Source organism: Bos javanicus, chromosome 8 (assembly GCF_032452875.1).
Source record: "Bos javanicus breed banteng chromosome 8, ARS-OSU_banteng_1.0, whole genome shotgun sequence".
NCBI lineage: Eukaryota > Metazoa > Chordata > Mammalia > Artiodactyla > Bovidae > Bos > Bos javanicus.
Window position 1 is genome coordinate 55,339,358 of NC_083875.1, and position 20,467 is coordinate 55,359,824.

Here is a 20,467-nt window from a genome sequence, read left to right on the forward strand (position 1 = left end):
TCAATTTATTGACATATATTGATAAAAAGTATTAAATAGGAAGTCATCAATCCTTAAAGGTAAGACATGCTTTCTAAGCTCAATTTCTTCCACTTTTTATTCATTATTCTTGTAAGACTTACTTAAAATACTTGCAATGAAAAATCTTCTAGAAATAAAAAATGAAATAGTAAAGTCTTTAGTTCATGTTTGTAAAGTAAGGCAGAATTAACAATTATTTGGATAATTTTGGCAAAAGGCTTAGAATGTGCATGTAATTAATGACATTAGGCTGAACAAGCTGAATTTTAGGTTATAATCATTAGACAACTTAATTTTTTACTTTCACTGCTCTTTAAAAATGTGTTCAGTGTGGAAAGTTCCTATCCTGCCCTGGGTGAAAACCCAGCAGTCTCATGACTTTTTTCGTTATTTGTAAGTTGTTAAAAATTTAGCCCATATAATAATAAAAAATCCAAACTCGCTTTAAAGTTACTTTTGCCCCAGTCCTAGCTAGGGCTTTATCTTTTCCCTACTCTTCTTTCCCCAGCTTGTTTCCTGTGGGTTCTGATCCCTTTGTGCTTAAGTGGCTAAAAGGAGGAGACTTAGGGAACAACAGAAAGTTTATAACTTGACTGATAGGACTCTCAGGCAGTCAAGTATACTGTGCCTTCTCAGACAGTGATGAAAACTTTTTATCATGGGTGTATTGGAAAACATGCTGCTTCCAGCTGCTGGGGTATGTTATTACTGTTTTATTGATCTCTCTCTCTTGTGTTGGGTTCCTTCCTGGGACCTTTAGGAATCCTTTGACTTCCATTTTCTGAGATTCTTCTTAAGCCGTCTTCTCTATACAGAATTACGAATAGCCCAACACAACTTCATTCCATTCATGGACTCCATATGACCCATGGTTTTATCTTCTCCCTGCCAGTAGACTTTAAAAATCATGTTGTTCCCTAATAAATATTCACTTACTGAGTTTGCCTCTCACAGCACTAGTCAAACTCTTGACATGATCCTGACAATTATACCCTCATTATGGGCAAGGGGTTAAAGAATCATCCAGTAGTTTCTCTGCCTGTTCTCTGTTCAAACCCCCTCTCAGCCCAGCCTCACAACTCCTGTTGGCAAGCTATGTGTACACCTTGGACAAAAATGAGTCAGGAAGACACTTCAATATTCTGTTGAGTTGCACATTTTCAAAGAATGGAATTTAGTCAAATAGTTGTGCTGTTTCTTTAGTATTCTTAGTTTCCACCTAAGCTTAGTCAACACTGGAAGTTTCTAGTTTTGAATCTGTGTATGTGCTATGCTTTGGATGCAGAGAATGAGAGGTAGTAATACGTGCTTTTTCTTGCTTGTACCAATCTTCTTTCAAGCTGATGTTACCCAGTATTGCCACATTGAGACTGTGCTTACATACAACTAGAAACTAGAAACAAGTATTGTATGAGCTCTATTTTGTGGGTTAATTGTCTGTTTGCACTTTCATTTTGGAATGTGTATAACTTCAGCTATGAATCTATATGAGTCTTTTAATGAAAATTATAGCTTTCATATGTATTTGTAGTAGTCGGGTAGGGGAGAGAATGTAGAGGAGTAACAGAGAGAGAGAGAGAGAGAGAGTAATTGGTAAAAGGGAAAAAAGTTCTTTTTGTTAAGTACCTAACTATAATTCTCAGTGCTTTATGTCTATGGACTAGAACCTATATTATTTGCAAAGGCAAATGTTTTCCTACTGAATTTTAAAATCTGGAGAGGTTTAGAGATGGGCTTGTATAACCTCTTGATTTTATGGTTTACATTGTATTATGGGTTTGGAAAAGTTCATCTTTTTTGGTTGTAAAATTCTCAATTCTGTAAAGCTAAATTTACATTTTAAGTGATTACCACCACCACCCCCTGCCCCAGGTCACATAGCTGAATTATGGCAGAGATGGAGCTAGAACTCAGATGTAATATGTTGAGCATTCTACTTTGTTGGAGCTAAAACTGATAAGAGATTTTCCAATATTTGTTTCAGGATCTTCTATTTCCATAGGATCTAAAAAAAAAAAAAATGCACTGGCCATTGGGGATTTCCTTGCTGCTAATGTCATTCAAGTTTGTTACAGCTTTCCATGGTGAGAGAGTATGTGCAGCTGGGTGATGGTGACAGATATGTAGGTAGCACAGGTAATTGTGCTGACAATTTCCCTAAAAGATTGCAATGATTTCTCCCATGACTGTTCTCAAGGATACCTTCAAAATCAAAACAAAAACTTAAGTAGAAAGTGCAATTTATGAAGAATTAATGAGAAATATTTGTTTATGCAGTTTAATTGTACATACGTCTCTGTATTTTTAGAGATTACCTATCAGATTCCAATATAAATTAGTTCTTTTACTATTTCTCAAGCAGTTCTAACACATTAGATGACTTGAATTCTGTATCATTGTCTTTAACAGTGTAAAAAAAAAAGCTACCTTAACATTTAGTAGCATTAAGCAATAGCCAATTTGTTATACTTGTAGATTCTCTGAGTCAGAATTTAGAAAAGATTCAGTAGGGATGGCTTGTTTCTACTCCATGATGTCTAGAGTATCAGCTGATGACTTGAATCGCCAGTTGACCTGAACAGATGGCTTCTTCACTCAATAGTGAGGTATCTGGGTTGAGATAACTGAAGGATGAAATCAGATGTGATTATTAATTACAGGCCCAATTTAGTCTCTCCAGCATGGTGGTTTAAGAGTAGTCAGACTCTATATAGTGACTCAGGGATCAAAGAACAAGAAAGCAAGGCAGAAGTTACATGGCCTTTTATGGTCTAAACTTGAAAGTCATACTGTTGTATCTTCCACACTTTACTGACTTAAACAATAGCAAGTCCACCTAGACTCAAGGGAATGGAATATAGTCCATAGCTCTTGACGGAGAAGCATCAAAGTATTTGTGACCATGTTTTGAGTTTTTAGTTGTTGTCATACTTTTACATTAAAATTTTTTCAAGACACTGTTGTTGTTCAGTCTCTAAGTTGTGTCCAACTCTCTGCGACCCCATGGACTGCAGCATGCCAGGCTTCCCTGTCCTTCACTATCTCCTGGGGTTTGCTCAGATTCATGTCCATTGAATCAGTGATGCTACCTAACCATGCAAGAGATGATTATTAATTAGAAAAATAGGAATTTAGATTCATCTATATTTTATCTATATATACCATGTTGTACTTTATTTCTTCCTGCATCTCTATTTCAGTCTGAAATAATTTCCCTTGCACTAGAACAACAACTTCTATATTTCCTTTATGTGAATCTTCTAGTTTCTATTTGCCTGAAAATGACTTTATTCCTCTTTTATCCTTGAGAATATTTTTACTGAGTTTAGAATTCTAGGTTGGCATTGTAAAGATATTTTATTGATTTGTTTTTGCATTCATTGAAAAAATAAATCAACTATTAGGATCCTTATTCTTGTAATGATAATGTATTCATTCTGTGAGTTTTCCTTTTTGTCTTTAATTTCTAGGTGTTTGTGATGAGCCTGACATTATGTTCTTTGTATTTATCCAGCTCTCATTTCTTACACATGTAATTTGATATCTTTCATCAGTTTTAGAAGATACTTTTTGTCTCATCAGATTTTGTTTCTCTCCTACCCTCTCTCTCCTTTGCTTTTGGAACTCTAATGATACATATATTAGACTCTTAACACAGTGTCACACACATGCTCTTTTATGTACTTTCCATTCTTTTGACTTTCAATGCTTTAATCTGAATATTTCCTACTTGAATGTTTCCGTTAACTAATTTTCTCTTCTGCTGAGTCCAATCTGCTTTTCAAGTTATCTTTTGTGTTCTTAGTTTCAGTTACTCTATTTTAAATTATTGAATTAAATTTAATTCTTTTTTATGGATTCTGGTTTTCTTGTGGTGTTTTCCATTTTGCCTTTTTTTTGTTGTTGACAATTACAATTATTTTAACAACTATAATTCCAATATATTGGGTTACTTGTAAGTCTGTTCTGTATTTCCCTTTGCTTATTCTATATCTATTTATGCCAGGTAGATTTTTAATTGAATGCCTGGCATTGATTATGAAAAATATGAATGGTCTGGATAGTGTTTCTTCCTCCAAAGAATTTATTCTCTCTTCTTATAAGTAGTGGAATGAAAAATCGTCTCCGTCCAGGCAGAGATTGAGCTGACTTGAGACTGATTTTCCAGTCTTTGTAAGGCTCTGTCTGTATCTGGTTTATCCTCACCTCTCTGGTATAGTTCTCCAGGTCTCCCAACTGAGGCTGTGTCCTAGTCTCTTTAGTAGGTCTTGGACTTCCATTTTTGTATTGCTTATACTGTAAGGCTATCCCAAACTCAGCATTTTTTTCAGCTGATTTCTACCTGGGGTCTTAGTCTTTTTCCCTGTGCAACTTATTGGAAAATTTTCAAGGGGAAAACAGTGTCCAGCTCACATTTCTGCATCTGCCTTCTTTTCAAGATCTTGGCGAGCTAGGTCCTTCCTATATTCGTAATTCTAAACTCTACTTTTTGTCTGTTTGCTCTGTGAGATGGAGTAAGGCTAAGCTGGCTTCTCAGAATCTTTACTGCTCCAAAATGAACAGAAAACTCCCTAAAAGAAAAGCAGCATACAGTAAGTTTGACTTTCCTCAGTGATTTCTTCTTTCCACAGGTTCTGATCTTGTGAGTTCTGACACTATGCACTTCCATGATGCCTTCAAATAGATGTTTAATTGTAACATCCCCAATGGTAGCATCTTGCAAAACCATAGTACAATATCACTGTCAAAATATTGACATAATATGGGTTAAGACAGGAACATTTCTATCACAACAAGAATCCCTTGTGTTGCCATTTTATAGCCACACCCATTTCTCTCCTGTCTTCACCCCCTCCTTAATATTCTGGCAACTGCTAATCTTTTCTCCATTTCTTTTGTGTTGTCATTTCAAGAAAACATGTAACAATTTGCTTTTTTTTTTTTCACATAGCACAATTCTCTGGAGATTCCTGAAGGGTATTGTTCATATCAATAGTCTGTTCCTTTAGATTGTTGAGTGGGATTATATAGTATGGATATACCACATTTGTTTAACCATTCATCCATAGAAAGGCATAATAAAGGCTTCCCTGGTAGATCAGCTGGTAAAGAATCCATCTGCAATGCAGGAAACCCTGGTTCAATTCCTGGGTTGGGAAGGTCCCCTGGAGAAGGGATGGGATACCCATTCCAGTGTTCTTGCCTGGAGAATCCCACAGACAGAGGAGCCTGTCAGGCTACAGTCCACAGGATTGCAAAGAGTCAGAAATGACTGAGCAACTAAGTACACACGCATTATGAATAAAAGTGCTATAAGCACTTGTATAAAGATGTTATGTCAGTTTTACTCTTCACTTCTCTGGGATAAATGCCCACGAGTACAATTGGTGGTTTGTATGGTAGTTGCATAGTTTCATAAGAAATGGTAAACTGTTTTCCAGGGTAGCTGTATGATTTTATATTTCCATTAGCAATTTATGTGTGATCCAGTTTCTCCTCACCTATTGTTAGCATTTGGTACTGTCACAATATTTTAGGTTAGCCATTCTAATAGATTTGTAGTGGTGGCTCATTTAAGTTTTAATTTGCACTTTCCTAATGAGTAATCGCCTTCCCAGGTGGTGCAGTGGTGAAGAATCTGCCTGCCAGTGCAAGAGACACAAGAGATGTGTGTTTGATCCCTGGGGGAGTAAGATCCCCTGGAGAAGGAAATGGCAACCCACTCCAGTATTCTTTCCTGGAAAACTCCATAGACAGAGGAGCCTGATGGGCTACAATCCATGGGGTTGCAAAGAATTGGACATGACTGACTGAACATTGATGCAATGGGTAATCACAGGAACATCTTCTCATGTGCTTATTTTCCATCACCTTTGTTCATGTTTTTGCCCATTTTCTAGCTTTGTTCTTTTTTTACTAGTGAGTTTTGAGAGTGTTTATTCCAGATACTTTCTCCCATTCTGTAATTTGTCTTTTTTTCCCTCTTCTCAGAGTCTTTCAGAGAGTGAAAGTTTTTAATTGTGATAAAGTATAAACATACTTTAAATAAACATACATTAGATTTTCTTTTTATGTTTTTGGTGTAAAGTCTTAGAACTCTTTGCCTAGCTCTATACCCTGAACATTTTCTTCTATTATTTTTTTAAGATTTTCAGTTTACATTTAAGCCTATAATTCATTTTGAGTTAATTTTTTATAAGGTTTGAGACTTCTGTTTAGGTTCATTCTTTGCCTATGCTGTCTAATTGCTCCAGCACCATTTGCTGAAAAGGTGATCTTTCCTCCATTGCTTTGTTTCTGCACCTTTGTCAAAATCAGTTGAGCATATTTGTGTGGATCTTTTTCTGGGTTTTCTGTTCTCTTCCATCCATCCATGTGTCTGTACCTCTGCCAGTACTGATCACTATGGTAATATAATAATTCTTGTAATCAGGTAGACTAATTCCTCCCACTTTATTTCAATTTCTTGGCCTTTGTACATAAATTTTAGAATAATTTTGTTCTAAATTAGCACACACACAGGGAAACTTTTTGAGGTTTTACTAGACATCATTTAAAAGAGTGAAGTCATTCTTTGGTGTCCCTGGAAGATTGCTTCCAGGACTCCCACAAATACCAAAATCTAAGGATGCTCTAATCCCTTACATAAAACTATGTATTGTTTGTATATGCTATGCACATCCTCCTGTATACTTTAAAGTTAATTTCTAGACTGCTTGTAATACCTAATACAATATAATGCTATGCAATTGACTATCTTTGCAATGTTGATTCCTCCAATTTATGGACATGCTGTGTCTCTCCATTTGTTTAAATCTTGAATTAATTTCATCTGCATTCTGTAGTTTTTAGCATATATGTTCCACTTGTGTTTTGTTAGATTTACATTTAAGCATTTTATTTTTGTAAGTGATTATAAATGATACTGCATTTTAAATTTGTTGTCACATTTTCATTTTTAGTGTATATAAACCTGTTGATATATTTACATTTCGCTTATATTCTGTGACCTTGCTAAAGCCACTTGTCGGTTACAGGAGTTTCATTATTTCTTTGTTTTTGAGATTTCTTGAAATTTTCTACCTGGACAATCATTTTATCCACAAATAAACACAGTTTTGCTACTTTACAATCTTCATGTCATTTATTTTCCTTTTTGCCTTATATCACTGGCTAAAACTTTTCAGGTGTTTGTTAAATGAACCTTGTTCTTCACTTTAGAGAAGAATCACTCAGCCCTTCACCATTAGGCATAATGTTAGCTGTAGGCTTTTGCAAATAGTCTTTTATTAAATTGAGAAAATCTTCTTTTATTCTTATTTTTCTAAGAGTTTTTTCCTTACTGAATTTCTGTCAAGTGCTTTCTCTACAATGATGCTTATGATATTTTTTTGTTGTTGTTAATCTGTTTTTGTGGTGTATTACATTGATTAGTTTTTGAATATTGAACCAACTTTGCATTCCTGGAATGAATCTCACTTGGTCATGGTACATAATTCGTTTTATATATTGTTAAATTCTATTTGCTAATACTTTGTTAAAAATTCTTGCATCTGTATTAATGAGGGATATTGATCTATAGTTTTCCTTTTTTGTAATTTTTTGTCTGTCTTGATATCAAGATATTTTTAGCTTCATAAAATGAATTGGGAAGTGTTTTCTTATAATAATTGATGTTAATTCCTCTTTAAAATTTTGATAGAATTCTCTAGTAAATCATCTGGGCTTAGAGATTTATTTTTTGGAGGGTTTAACAATTCTAAATTAAGTTCTTAATAGTTACAGTGCCATTCATATTATTTATTTCATATTGAGTGAGTTATAACTGATTATATTTTGTGAAGGATCAGTCCATTTCATCTAAACTATCAAATTAATGTATGTTGAATTATTTATAGCACTTTTATTGCCTTTTTGATGTGTGTAAGATCTATAGTGATATCCTCATCTCATTTTTGATACTGTTAATTTGTCTTCTCTTTTTGTCTTTGTCAGTCTTGCTAGATGTTAATGATATTCTTCCAAGAGCCAGCTATTTGTTTCATTAATTTTCTTTGTTGCTTTTCTATTTTAACACTGTTTGATTTCTGCTCTTAAAGTTACTACGTCCTTTCCTGTTCCTTTGGGTTTACTTTATTCTTGTTTGTCTAGATTATTGAGAAGAGAGGCTAGATTACTGATTTGAAATGTTCCTTCTTTTCTGACGCATGCATTTACTGTTCTACATCTTCCACTCAGCATTGTTTTAGCTATGTCCCACAAGACTCAGTAGTCTTAGTTATTTGCATACATTATGGTGATAAAATGGCATTCTTGAATTACTATATTTAAACCACTGTGAAAGACTCTTTTATTTGTTGTTGTTCTTCAGTTGCTGAGTGGTGTCCACTCTTTGCAACCCCATAGGCTGCAGCATGCCAGGCTTCCCTATCCTTCACCATCTCTCAGAGCTTGCTCAAACTCATGTCCATTGAATTGGTGATTCTATCAGACCATCTCATCCTCTGTTATCCCCTTTTCTTCCTGCCTTCAACCTCTCCCAGCATCACTGTCTTTTCCAGTGAGTCGGCTCTTCACGTCAGGCGGCCAGAGTATTGGAGCTTCAGCTTCAGTCCTTCCAGTGAATCAGTGCTTCCAATGAATATTCAGGACTGATTTCCTTTCGAATTGACTGGTTTGATCTCCTTGTAGTCCAAGGAACTTTCAAGAGTCCCTTGGTCATATGAAAGAAACTTTGATGGAAAGTGCTAAAAAAATATCCTGTGTACCTTGCTCTGAATTGAGGGGCACCATTGGATTTTCCAGCTAGCCTAAATTAAAATTTAGCCACTGAATCCTAAGACATAGATATTGCTCTGTCTTCTTGACTTCACATACATCGGATGTGGAAGTTAAAGCTTACTCACATGAGAGCTCTATGGGGCTAATCAGTGGAATTTTCTCACTTCTTCTCATTGTATTTTTTAAGATGGGTTCAGTTCTGTTCAGGTCAGTTGCTCAGTTGTGTACTACTCTTTGCGACCCCATGAATTGCAGCACGCCAGGCCTCCCTGTCCATCACCAACTCCCAGAGTTCACTCAAACTCACGTCCATCGAGTCGGTGATGCCATTCAGCCATCTCATCCTCTGTCGTCCCCTTCTGCTCCTGCCCCCAATCCCTCCCAGCATCAGAGTCTTTTCCAATGAGTCAACTCTTTGCATGAGGTGGCCAGAGTATTGGAGTTTCAGCCTCAGCATCAGTCCTTCCAATGAACACCCAGGACTGGTCTCCTTCAGGATGGACTGGTTGGATCTCCTTGCAGTCCAAGGGACTCTCAAGAGTCTTCTCCAACACCACAGTTCAAAAGCATCAATTCTTTGGCGCTCAGCTTTCTTCACAGTCCAACTCTCACATCCATACATGACCACTGGAAAAACCATAGCCTTGACTAGATGGACCTTTGTTGGCAAAGTAATATCTCTGCTTTTTAATATGCTATCTAGGCTTACCTAAATGATTCAATAGGTACATGAATAGGAAATAGGTACATGGGTTATTAATATTAGGTGAAATTAAGTTATTGCTAATGTGGCCATATTGCATGGTTCACTGGGGGACAATTCCAGTTTACAACTGTTTTCCTGGCCTAATTATTAATGGTCTCTCTGTCACTCTCAGAGTAACCTGGTTTAGACAATAAGTTATGTAGTCAACTAGTTATTATTCTTTTTGTTTGTTTTCTGTTTTTGCCAGCCATAGATTTCAATAAAAAATGCTTAACATTTAGGTAATGAGACTTTAAGAGTTTCTGATCATTTTAGAACTGATATATACCATGAGATGCAAAAAAAAAAAAAAAGAAAAAATCCACTTTGTTTGCTTGACTGATAAATGAAATGGGGAAGCAGAAGTTTGTAAAACACATTTATATAGAGAAGTATCTAGAATCTATCTCTCTTATTGCCTAAATAATGAAAATGGAGATTGGAAAATATCAGAATTTATTTACAAAAGAGATTTTTAACTTTCCTTTTGTTTATTTATTTTTGGTGTCATGGACACTTTAACAGTCTAGTGAGCAAATGGAGTCCTTTTCAGAACAGTATTACGAATACATGCAATAGAACGCAGAGAATTTCAAAGGAAATCAGTTACCATATTGAAATACCAACGTGTGATATAGTAATATATTGAATATGCCTTCTTTATGAATGTATTAAATGATAAGCTCTAGCAGTGGGTTTAATAACAGCTATAATTTCAAAGAAGCAACAAACAAAATCTCAAATATATGATTTGAGATATCTGTGACAACTGTAATGTGATGTACCTGAGATTTCTACTGGTGACACAGTCATAGATTCTGTCAATGCTCTATGGTCTACATTCATAATTGAATGAAACATTAGATTATAGCTGGAAGATAGCGAAAGTAAGGAAGTAGTTCTCTTCTACCAAAATTCTCAGACCTCCTGAATCATATCAGAAAACCTCTTGGCTAGGGCAGGGAGTGTCTATAGACCCTTGGTTAAGTCAGTCAGTCAGTCAGTTCAGTCGCTCAGTCATATCCAGCTCTTTGTGACCCCATGGACTGCAGCACACCAGGCCTCCCTGTCCATAGCCAACTCCCGGAGTTCACTCAGACTCACGTCCATTGAGTCAGTGATGCCATCCAACCATCTCATCCTCTGTTGTCCCTTTCTCCTCCCACCTTCAATCTTTCCCAGCATCAGGGTCTTTTCCAGTGAGGCAGTTCTTCACATTAGGTGGCCAAAGTATTGGAGTTTCAGCTTCAGCATCTGTCCTTCCAATGAATATTCAGGACTAATTTCATTTAGGATGGACTGATTGGATCTCCTTGCAGTCCAATGGAATCTCAAGAGTCTTCTCCAACACCACAGTTCAAAAGCATCAGTTCTTCAATGCTCAGCTTTCTTTGTAGTCCAACTCTCACATCCATACATGACTACTGGAAAAACCATAGCTTTGACTAGACAGACCTTTGTTGGCAAAGTAATGTCTCTGCTTTTTAATATGCTGTCTAGGTTGGTCATAGCTTTCCTTCCAAAGAGCAAGAGTCTTTTAATTTCATGGCTGCAGTCACCATCTGCAGTGATTTTGGAGCCCAAAAAGATAAAGTCAGCCACTGTTTCCCCATCTATTTGCCATGAAGTGATGGGACCGGATGCCTTGATCTTAGTTTTCTGAGTGTTGAGTTTTAAGCCAACTTTTTCACTCTCCTCTTTCACTTTCATCAAGAGTCTCTTTAGTTCATCTTTGCTTTCTGCCATAAGGGTGGTGTCATCCGCATATCTGAGGTTATTGGTATTTCTCCCAGCAATCTTAATTCCATCTGTGCTGGAATTCATCCAGCCCAGTGTTTCTCATGATGTACTCTGCATAAGTTAAATAAGCAGGGTGACAATATAGAGCCCTGACATACTTCCTTCCCTATTTGGAACCAGTCTGTTTTTCCATGTCCAATTCTAACTGTTGCTTCTTGACATGCATACAGATTTCTCAAGAGGCAGGCAAGGTAGTCTGGTATTCCATCTCTTTAAGAATTTTCCACAGTTTTTTGTGATCCACACAGTCAAAGGCTTTGACATAGTCAATAAAGCAGGAGTAGATGTTTTTCTGGAACTCTCTTGCTTTTTCAATGATCCAGTGGATGTTGGCAATTTGATCTCTGGCTCCTCTGCCTTTTCTAAATCCAGCTTGAACATCTGGAATTTCACAGCTCATGCACTTAGTTTGTTAAGTACTCCTGTTCTAAAGTAATATTCATAAATTGGAGAATGGTAGATTATTTTTCATTCCTCTATGTGCTGAGGCAGTAAAACCATCCAAACAGAGTGGAAATATATATCTGGTACAAAGTATAAAGTGAAGTCACTCAGTTGTGTCCGACTCTTTGTGACTCCATGGATGGTAGCCTACCAGGCTCCGGGTCCATGGGATTTTCCAGGCAAGAATACTGGAGTGGGCTGCCATTTCCTTCCGGTAGAGTAAATAAAATCAGGTACTGTTACTAAAAAAGTTCCACTTATATGCATTCACATTTACAAATTTATGCTTTTCCTTACATACACTGCATATTATGTAAGATGTTCTCCATTTTTATTCTGGATATGATGGTAACATCTTTCCATTTTATTCCATGATGTTGCTCTCTCCATTCAAATATCACTGAATTCACAAGCCTGAGAATCTTTCTACATTTAGATAATAACAGATTACAGCATGCAGCCAATCATTCTGCTAGTTTATTGAATTAGAGAAACATAGGTGTTTTGTTTGTAATCTTACATGTATTTTTCCCTTTCTCAGGGTAAGAATTTCCCCCAGAGTAAATACTCACCACACTGTCCAGTGCTAAGTTATATTTTCAAGATATAGGAGAACCAGAAGTAGCAAGGATAGATACCCCATGTTACTAAAGAAAGCATGGTGAATGGGGAATTAAGAAGTATGGTGGGATTTCCCTGGTGGTCAGTGGCTAAGACTCCATGTGCCCAGTACAGGGGGCCTGGGTTCAATCCCTGGTCAGGGAACTAGATCTCATATGCTACAACCAAAACCTTGCACAGCCAAAATAAATAAAAATTTTGTAAAGAAAGATTTGGTAAGGAATCTGGAGGGATGCAGCTGTCTGGTGAAAAGTGAACTCTATGTCAGGAATCTGGTGACAGACTCCAAGCTGGGTAAGAAATGCATCTGGGGGTGTTTAGGGCTCACCATGATTGGGTCCTGAAGACAATGGTGCCAGGATCCATTGTGGATAACAGCCCCATTTAGAGGTAGATGTGTGCAATCTTTTCTTATCACTTTTCTGTGTTCCTAGTCATTGTTATCAGGCCTGAGTTCTTGCCTGTGTATCCGTAATGTATTTCATAAAAGGACAGCTGATGTTGGGTGTAGAATCAGCACCCAATAGGGTGCTGACCAAGGGATCAGACCAAGGGATCACACCCGGCTTTCTTCCCAATTGTCTTCTGCTTTACCAGTCTGGCCTTTTTCTGGATTTGATCATAAGCCTGGTCTTCGTCTTGACAAAGAATGGCATGGAGAGAAATCTGGTTGAGGCATCAGTTCTATGATCATGTATCACGTCAGGTGAACCACTGTCCCTAACACTCCAACATCCAAGCAATGCTGTTGTTTCTTTGGCTTAACTCCAAGGTCAGGACACACCTCTGAGTATCGTGTATATGGCAGTCCTCTTTCTGTTCCCAAACTAAACTGAATTCCCAGAGAAGAAATAGGTGTTTGGGGCATTAGGATTTGGGAGCATAAGCATATGGGCATGGGTAAGAATGTAAGAAGAGCTGCAAAAGGCTCACCAGCCGGTCACGTTTATGACCCATCTCTATCATGCTATCCAGGTGCTCTTTAGGTTTTTCTATAGACTTTATTTGATTGGTTTTCCCTCTACCACAAAGATAGGAATGAGGATCAAAAAATTGTTAATGTAAGGTGTTTCTACCATAAGTAAAAAAGGCAGAAATGTTATCTTGCATGCTGCATGGTGATGGCAGACTTAGCTTCCAGCAGCAGGAGTGGGAGAAGCCTGGAGAGAGGCTGTGGGTATCACAAACTCATAACATGTCAGGGGAGAGGGGATGCGAGGCAGCTAGAGGAGGGGCCCAGCATCCACCTTTTGCTTTCTTAGGCTAGGGAACCCTGTGGAAAGGAGAAAGGAGAAGCAGGATGTTTGTGAAGTGGGCAGCATGGAAGCAAAATGGAGGGAGATGGAAAGAAAGCAGTTCCCAGTTGCTGATAGATTTCAGTGCATCATTGTTGATTTGGGGCTAAAACCTTCTTTCCAGCCAAGCAGGTAGGCAGAGGTGAATTTATCAGAGATGATTTTTATCAGAACCCACTGCATGAGGTGGCCAGCAAGTCACCGCGGGACCCCAGGGCCTCTGATTGGCTTTGACACATCCGGCCAAAAGGGCTCTTATTCCAAGAACGATCTTCCTTTCTTGACGGTATTGAACTGGGACTGATTTTGATAGCCAGTTTCAGTCAAGAATCATAAAGTTATTGCACATTTAAAACCATCGGTATGAGAATCACTCTCTCCCTCTCCTCTCTCTCTCATCATTTCACAGGGCTGCAAGGTTACAGAAAGGTCTAATCAATTGTCAAACTCTCTTTTATCACTGAGAAGGTGGTAAAAAAAATCTAACTGCCCTACTGTAGGGGGTTCTTTGACTACACGGCACCCTCTTCCACACACAATGCCTCCGTGATTAATGTCCTCCCACCTCAGACCTTGTTAAAACCTGTTCTCTCCAGCAGCCTGGTGGAGCACAGTGAGAGCAGGGCCGAGGTTGCATAAATCAACGTGTTCTCACAGCCCCCAGGATATCCATTATAGATGCCAGCTGGATGGCTGGAAGATAGAGAAAAATGAATATTGTATCCTGTGGCCTTTTGCCTCTAATGACCACTTTTCAACATTTTTGAAGGCATGATTAAATTTTGATAACTGGGGAAGTCACTCTGAGCGGGCTGAAATAGAGATAAATTGACAGAGGGTCTGACATCTCAGTGGAGAGCGGGCAACTAATTAGTGTGTGAAGCGCACTCTGAAAGAGATGTAAAAGGGAGGCAGGTTTAATCAGAGGAGCTGCTGAGGTACAGGAATAGTCAGGGATAATTGCGGCCTAGGTAGAAATCACAGGCTCCATGAGCGGCTTTTTCTGTCTGCTTGATTGGCAACCATTGACCTAGTGGCCAGCACCCTTGAACCCTTAGGATGGGAACAGCCTTGTCAAAGCAATTTGCTTGCAGCTCTCCGTGACCAGTTATTTCAGCTGCTGGAGCTGGGATACCTGATTTGAAAGGGCACCCTGCTTCCCTGGATGGCTAGGAGATGGTGGAACAGCCTAGTTCTTTGGGATGGCTTGACTTGTGAACCCTGCTGCCCTTTCACACCCCTAGCCCTGCCCGTGAGGTGTGTTCCTGGGACAGTTTCTGCCAAGACACAGGGTCAGAAAATTTGACCATACATGTGGGGAGTGAGCCAGGGAGGTGGGAGAGATGGGATGCCTGGGAATTAGGGGGAAAGGGACTGTGGGTCGAGTGGAGACCCCCAGAGGATCTATTCCTGGAAGAATGACTTTCTCTAGTTGCCTGCTTTTTCACACCCCAAGGTAAACTAGGCCAGCTGGGGTGGTGGGTCTCCACCTTCTCTCTTGGGCATGTGGGAAGAGCCTGGAGGCTTGTCCTTTCATGACAGGCTGAAAGGAAGGTCTGTCCTTTCACGGACCTTCACTGTGTTTTGTTCCCGTGACCCTGGAGGATTTTGCTTATTGCTAGCAGGAGTTTGCAGACTTAAACTTGTGTTGAGGAAGATAATCTTTTCTTTTTTTCACCCTCAAACCTATATTAGTACCTAAACCATAATTTTTTTTTCTCTTTGTTATGTTGTTTTGGAGAAAGGAGGCTGGATGGGAGTAACCAAGACTGCAGAGAGATGGCTGGGAGACAGCCAGGGACTGGTGTACAGGCTCTGTTCCTTGAAGCTGTAATGAGTGTTTCTCCCTCCTCCCCTCCCTGTGTCCTTCTAACTCTCCCCATATCTTCCTCCCTCTCCCTGCATCCTCCTCCCCTTCTCTCTTCTCCTCTTCCTCTCTCTGTCTCTCTCTCCTTAGCCTAGAGTTTACTAGTTTCCCTTTTTAAATGTATCAGTTACCTGGACCTGGGAAAATGCCCCAAACCAGGATAGTTAATGTGATTTCTGTTTGTAGTGACAACTTATGGTTTCAGAGAAGCCTACAGTTAGTTGTCTTTTTACTTTTTTTTAATATGGCATTTTTTCCCACATAAAAATGAGACCTGGTTATTACTCAGAGGACCTAATTATATTCTTTGAATATACTGACCCTTCTATATTTGCCATGTAGTTTGGCCAGTGGGAGCCTCTATGGTTTGTATCACATGTGGCCACCTGCTTGGTGAAAATGGACATGGCCTCAACTTGTTGCCCATTTCCTGGAGCTATTTGTACCAGGGGACATTAGATGGAGAGGCTGCTTCATCCTAATTTAGGGGATCCTTCCTCCCAGCCTCATTCTGCTTAGTGACTGGCTGCTCTAAGTGAAGACTTGAGAATACTCCCCAGGTACCTGGCCTAAGTGTTCATCAGAAATCTGAAAAATTAGAGGCCATATATTCCTGTACCCAGAAATGACACTTGGCTTCAGAAGTTCCAATCCCTAGGAGATAAGTGCCTATAATTTCCAACATAGTACTCCATTGCTTACAATATAAATTTGGTAATTACTCTTCCTTTTCATATCTTAGTTGGGAGGTGCCACGCAGAATGACAGGAAGAAACCAAAAGATGGCAGTGTCTGGACTATAGTCTCCTCCAACTCACAGACATATAATTACAATGCATCATAATAAATAAAGTAGTAAGAGTATCCAGAGGTGCTGGAGTCGATGGAAGAAGGAATCTGAATTCTGTTTCAGGAGCTGAGAAACACTGTCCCTGAAGGCTGAGTAGGAAATTAGCAGGTTAAAATGGAATGGAAGTGGATTTTTGGCATCAGAGTGTGTGCAAAGTCCCTATGGCACCGTGTGTTCAAAGACCACTGGGCTGTGGCCTGGATATCCTAAGGAACGTCACTAGGGAGGCAGATTCCAAGAGGTCTCAGATGAGGTCAAGGTCATATCTGTATCCTTTTAACCATCAAACCTCATGTAATATGTGGCGCATAGTAGGTGCTCAATAAATATCTTCTTAATGAATGAACAGAAGAATTAATGAATGAGGAACCCAGATGTTAAGAGAGAATCTTGGAATGAGATTTTTAAAAGCCAGGAGTGTAACTGATGGATAATGTGGACGATGGCCCACCTTAGGGTAGGTGCTGATGGCAAGTAGTCTAGGCCAGAAAGGACTGAAGCAAAAATATAGCAGGAATGCAATGGAGGACAAAGACTGAATAGATGGACACTTCTGGGATGCTCAGTGGAGGTGTTCAATGGAGGATCAGTGGAATGAGAAACTCCTGAGGATGCCTCTAGGATCTGTGGCTTGGGTGAAGTAGAAATAGTATGGCACAGTAGAGGGTGGCTGTGAAATAGGAATGGGTGGTTTTACAGTCCAGGCAACCATGCAGAGGGAAGGGAGGTGGGGAGAGTGTCAATAAGGCTTATTCCCAGAATCTCCCCTAAATGCTCCAAGTGGGCCTGTGGGTCTGTATTCATCTCAGCAGGGCATCTCTGCCTTCTCTGATATATGCTCTGAAATTTTGATAAGTATATAACATTATTTTTCCTGAGCTTTAATATTGCTACTGTGATTTTTATTCTGTCATGTGGAAATGTTGCATTGAGTGGATTGTCATTAGATTAGGTAGAGAGGGATATAATTTTAGAAAGAAATAGAGAGATGCATAGCATCAATTAAAAGCTGATACCCCCCAAAAAATGGTACATGTAACATTTATTTATGAAAAAAGTATATTGCTTAGAATGTGCCAGGTATTTATCTAAATGTTTTATAAGTATAAATGAATTTAATAATTCCTTCTAATATCCTGCATGAGCAAGCATAGTTGTATGTGTTGTACAGATGTGGAACAGAGAGGTTAAATTATTTCCACAATGCCATTGTAGTGTTAGCTAACACCTCTATCACATCACATAATTATAGTTTCTTTTTGGTGGTGAGAATAATTAAGACTTGTACTCTTAGCAAGTTTGATGTCTGGAACACAGCATCATTGTCTATAATCACTATATTATACACTATATCTCCAGGTTTATTTATCTGTTAGATGCAAATTTTACCCTTAAAGAGCTTCTCTCCATTTCCCCCCACCACCAGCCTGCACAGGAAGCAAGAAGAGGTCAGATTTGAATCCAAGATTTTCTCCAAAGTTCCTACACCTACCTACTTCTGCAGTCTGGCTTCTCTTGTTAAATTGCGTCTTTTATGGTTACAGCCAGTACAGGAAATGATGAGTGAGATAAACCACAAACAGAGATGACACGAACCATTAGAAAAGACTCATTGGTTGTAACTGTTGAGGTTCTGCTGACTGTTATTTCAATCTTTCAATGCATTCACCTCTGCTGATGAAGTGTTTAATGATTGGCAAATACAAAATGGTTGAGAACACTCTGTCAAAACTTACCATTGATTTCTTTTTTTTGGGGGGGGGTAGTTATTGACTTCATCCCTTTTTTTACTGGAGTATAGTTGCTTTACAATGTTGTATTAGTTTCTGCTGTACAATGAAGTGAATCAGCTAAATGTGTATTTATATTAATATCCTTTTTCTCTTGGCCCTCACTCCCATTTCCCTCCCCTATTGGTTTCTTCCAGAGATAATAAAGTCCCGAAGGTATAGGATTTAGATCCAGGGATCACGGCATAAGGTGGATCTGTGAGATCTTGAAGGAAAAACAGTTCAAGATCTCCGCTGGTTTGTACAAGTGTTTGTGTTGCATCTATCTGGAGACCTTAGAGCTACCTGGTAGCGAAGCAGAAGAGATTCAAGAGTTAGACCACCTGACTGCAAACCCTGCCTTCACTATTTCAAAGTCAAGAGACTCTAGGAAATATATCATTACTTACCCCTCTCTGTCTCAGTTTCCTCAACTGAGGAAAATGAAGGTAACAATTGTCCTTACCTCCAAGAGCTACTGAGAAGTTTGGGTTAATGTTGCTCAGATAAGCTCTCAGTATGTGTCTTTTAATATTAGTATGTTAGAAGGACCCTGGTCAAACTCAGGTCTGCATTGCAGGCAGATTCTTCACTGTCTGAGCCACCAGGCAAGCCCCCTGTTCTTAAACTTTATATAAGTGGAATTACATAGTACATACTCTTTTGACCAAATTTTTTTTTTTTCACGTTTATACAGAAATTCAGGCTTCCCTGGTGGCTCAGTCAGTAAAGAATCTGCCTTCAGTGCGGGAGACCTGGGTTCGATCCCTGGGTTGGGAAGATCCCCTGGAGAAGGAAATGGCAACCCACTCCAGTATTCTTGCCTGAAGAATCCCGTGAACAGGAGGAGCCTGGTGGGCTATAGTCCATGGGGTCGCAAAGAGTCGGACATGACTGAATGACTAAGCACATAAACACATATACATGAAGTTCATCTAAGTTTTTGGGTATAGTGGTATTGTGTTCTATTTTACTGCTGGATAGCACCATTTATTTGACTATGTGGCAATTTATTTATCCATTCAAATACTGGTGGACATTGGGTTGTTTCCGTTGTTTTGGCTACCTTGAGTAAAGCAGAAGTGAAGGGTCTGTGGACAACATGCTCTCATTTCCTTTGAGAATCTACAAAGAGGTGAAGTTGTGGGGGCATCACTCTGGCATGTGGCCTGAGTTTTAGCTTTAGAAGATATGCCAAACTTTTCCAAAGTGGTTGTACCAGCATAGCCCACTTTTATTTATTTAACTAATTAATTATTTTTAACACTTTAAAAAGTATCTTCAAACCCACCACAGAGTAAAGTGAAAAGAAAGTAAAGTCGCTCATTCGTGTCTGACTCTTTGCAACCCCATGGATTGTAGCCCACCAGGCTCCTCCATCCATGGGAATTTCCAGGCAAGAGTATTGGAGTGGGTTGCCATTTCCTTCTCCAGGGGATCATCCCAACCCAGGGATCGAACCCGGATCGCCCACATTACAAGCAGACGCTTTACTGTCTGAGAGTAAATGTGTATTGAATTATTTTCCCTACTTTACAAAGGAAGAAGCTGATCAGAGAGAGGTTTAATGTTCTTACATATCACACAGCTAGAAAATGGCATTAATGGGAATGACACCTAGGTCTTCTGAATTCACTCTCTCTCTGTTATACCTTCTTTATATAACAACTCCTTTAAAGACACTGAGTTATCTGTAAGCAGAAAAGGCACTTGTAAAGCAGTCACTGGGACAAAATAGGGAGGAAAATATCTCAAATTCTGGCCGGAAAGAAATGTGTATTTCACACTACTGCCAAAGAACTTGCTGGCAGAAAGCAAAATGCCTGTCGGACATGAATGCTGGCGCACTCCCCACACAAGCTGCCTATACCTTGTTTGGCATCACAGACTCAAGATTTTAATGTGCCCACAGAGCCAATGCATGGCATCCTTGCACCGGTCTTCTTGTATTCACCACTAAAAGTTTTCCTCCATTAAAAAACAGATAATCTATACTCTTGCTAAGCAAAGTGTGGCCCAGTGACCAGCAGCTTGGTATCTACAGGAACTTGTTAGCAATGCAGAATCTTGAGCCTCATCCCAGACCTTCAAATGCTGCATTTCAACAAGATCCTCAGGTGATTCCTATGCTCATCCAATTTTGAGAAACATTGATTTGTACCGTGGTGGATTAGAAGTCACTTTCTGCTATTTCAGGGTTTTGGGGAATGCGATTTTTCATCTCTGAATCCTGGTTTTCCAATCTGAAAAATGGAGCTGACAATACATATATTA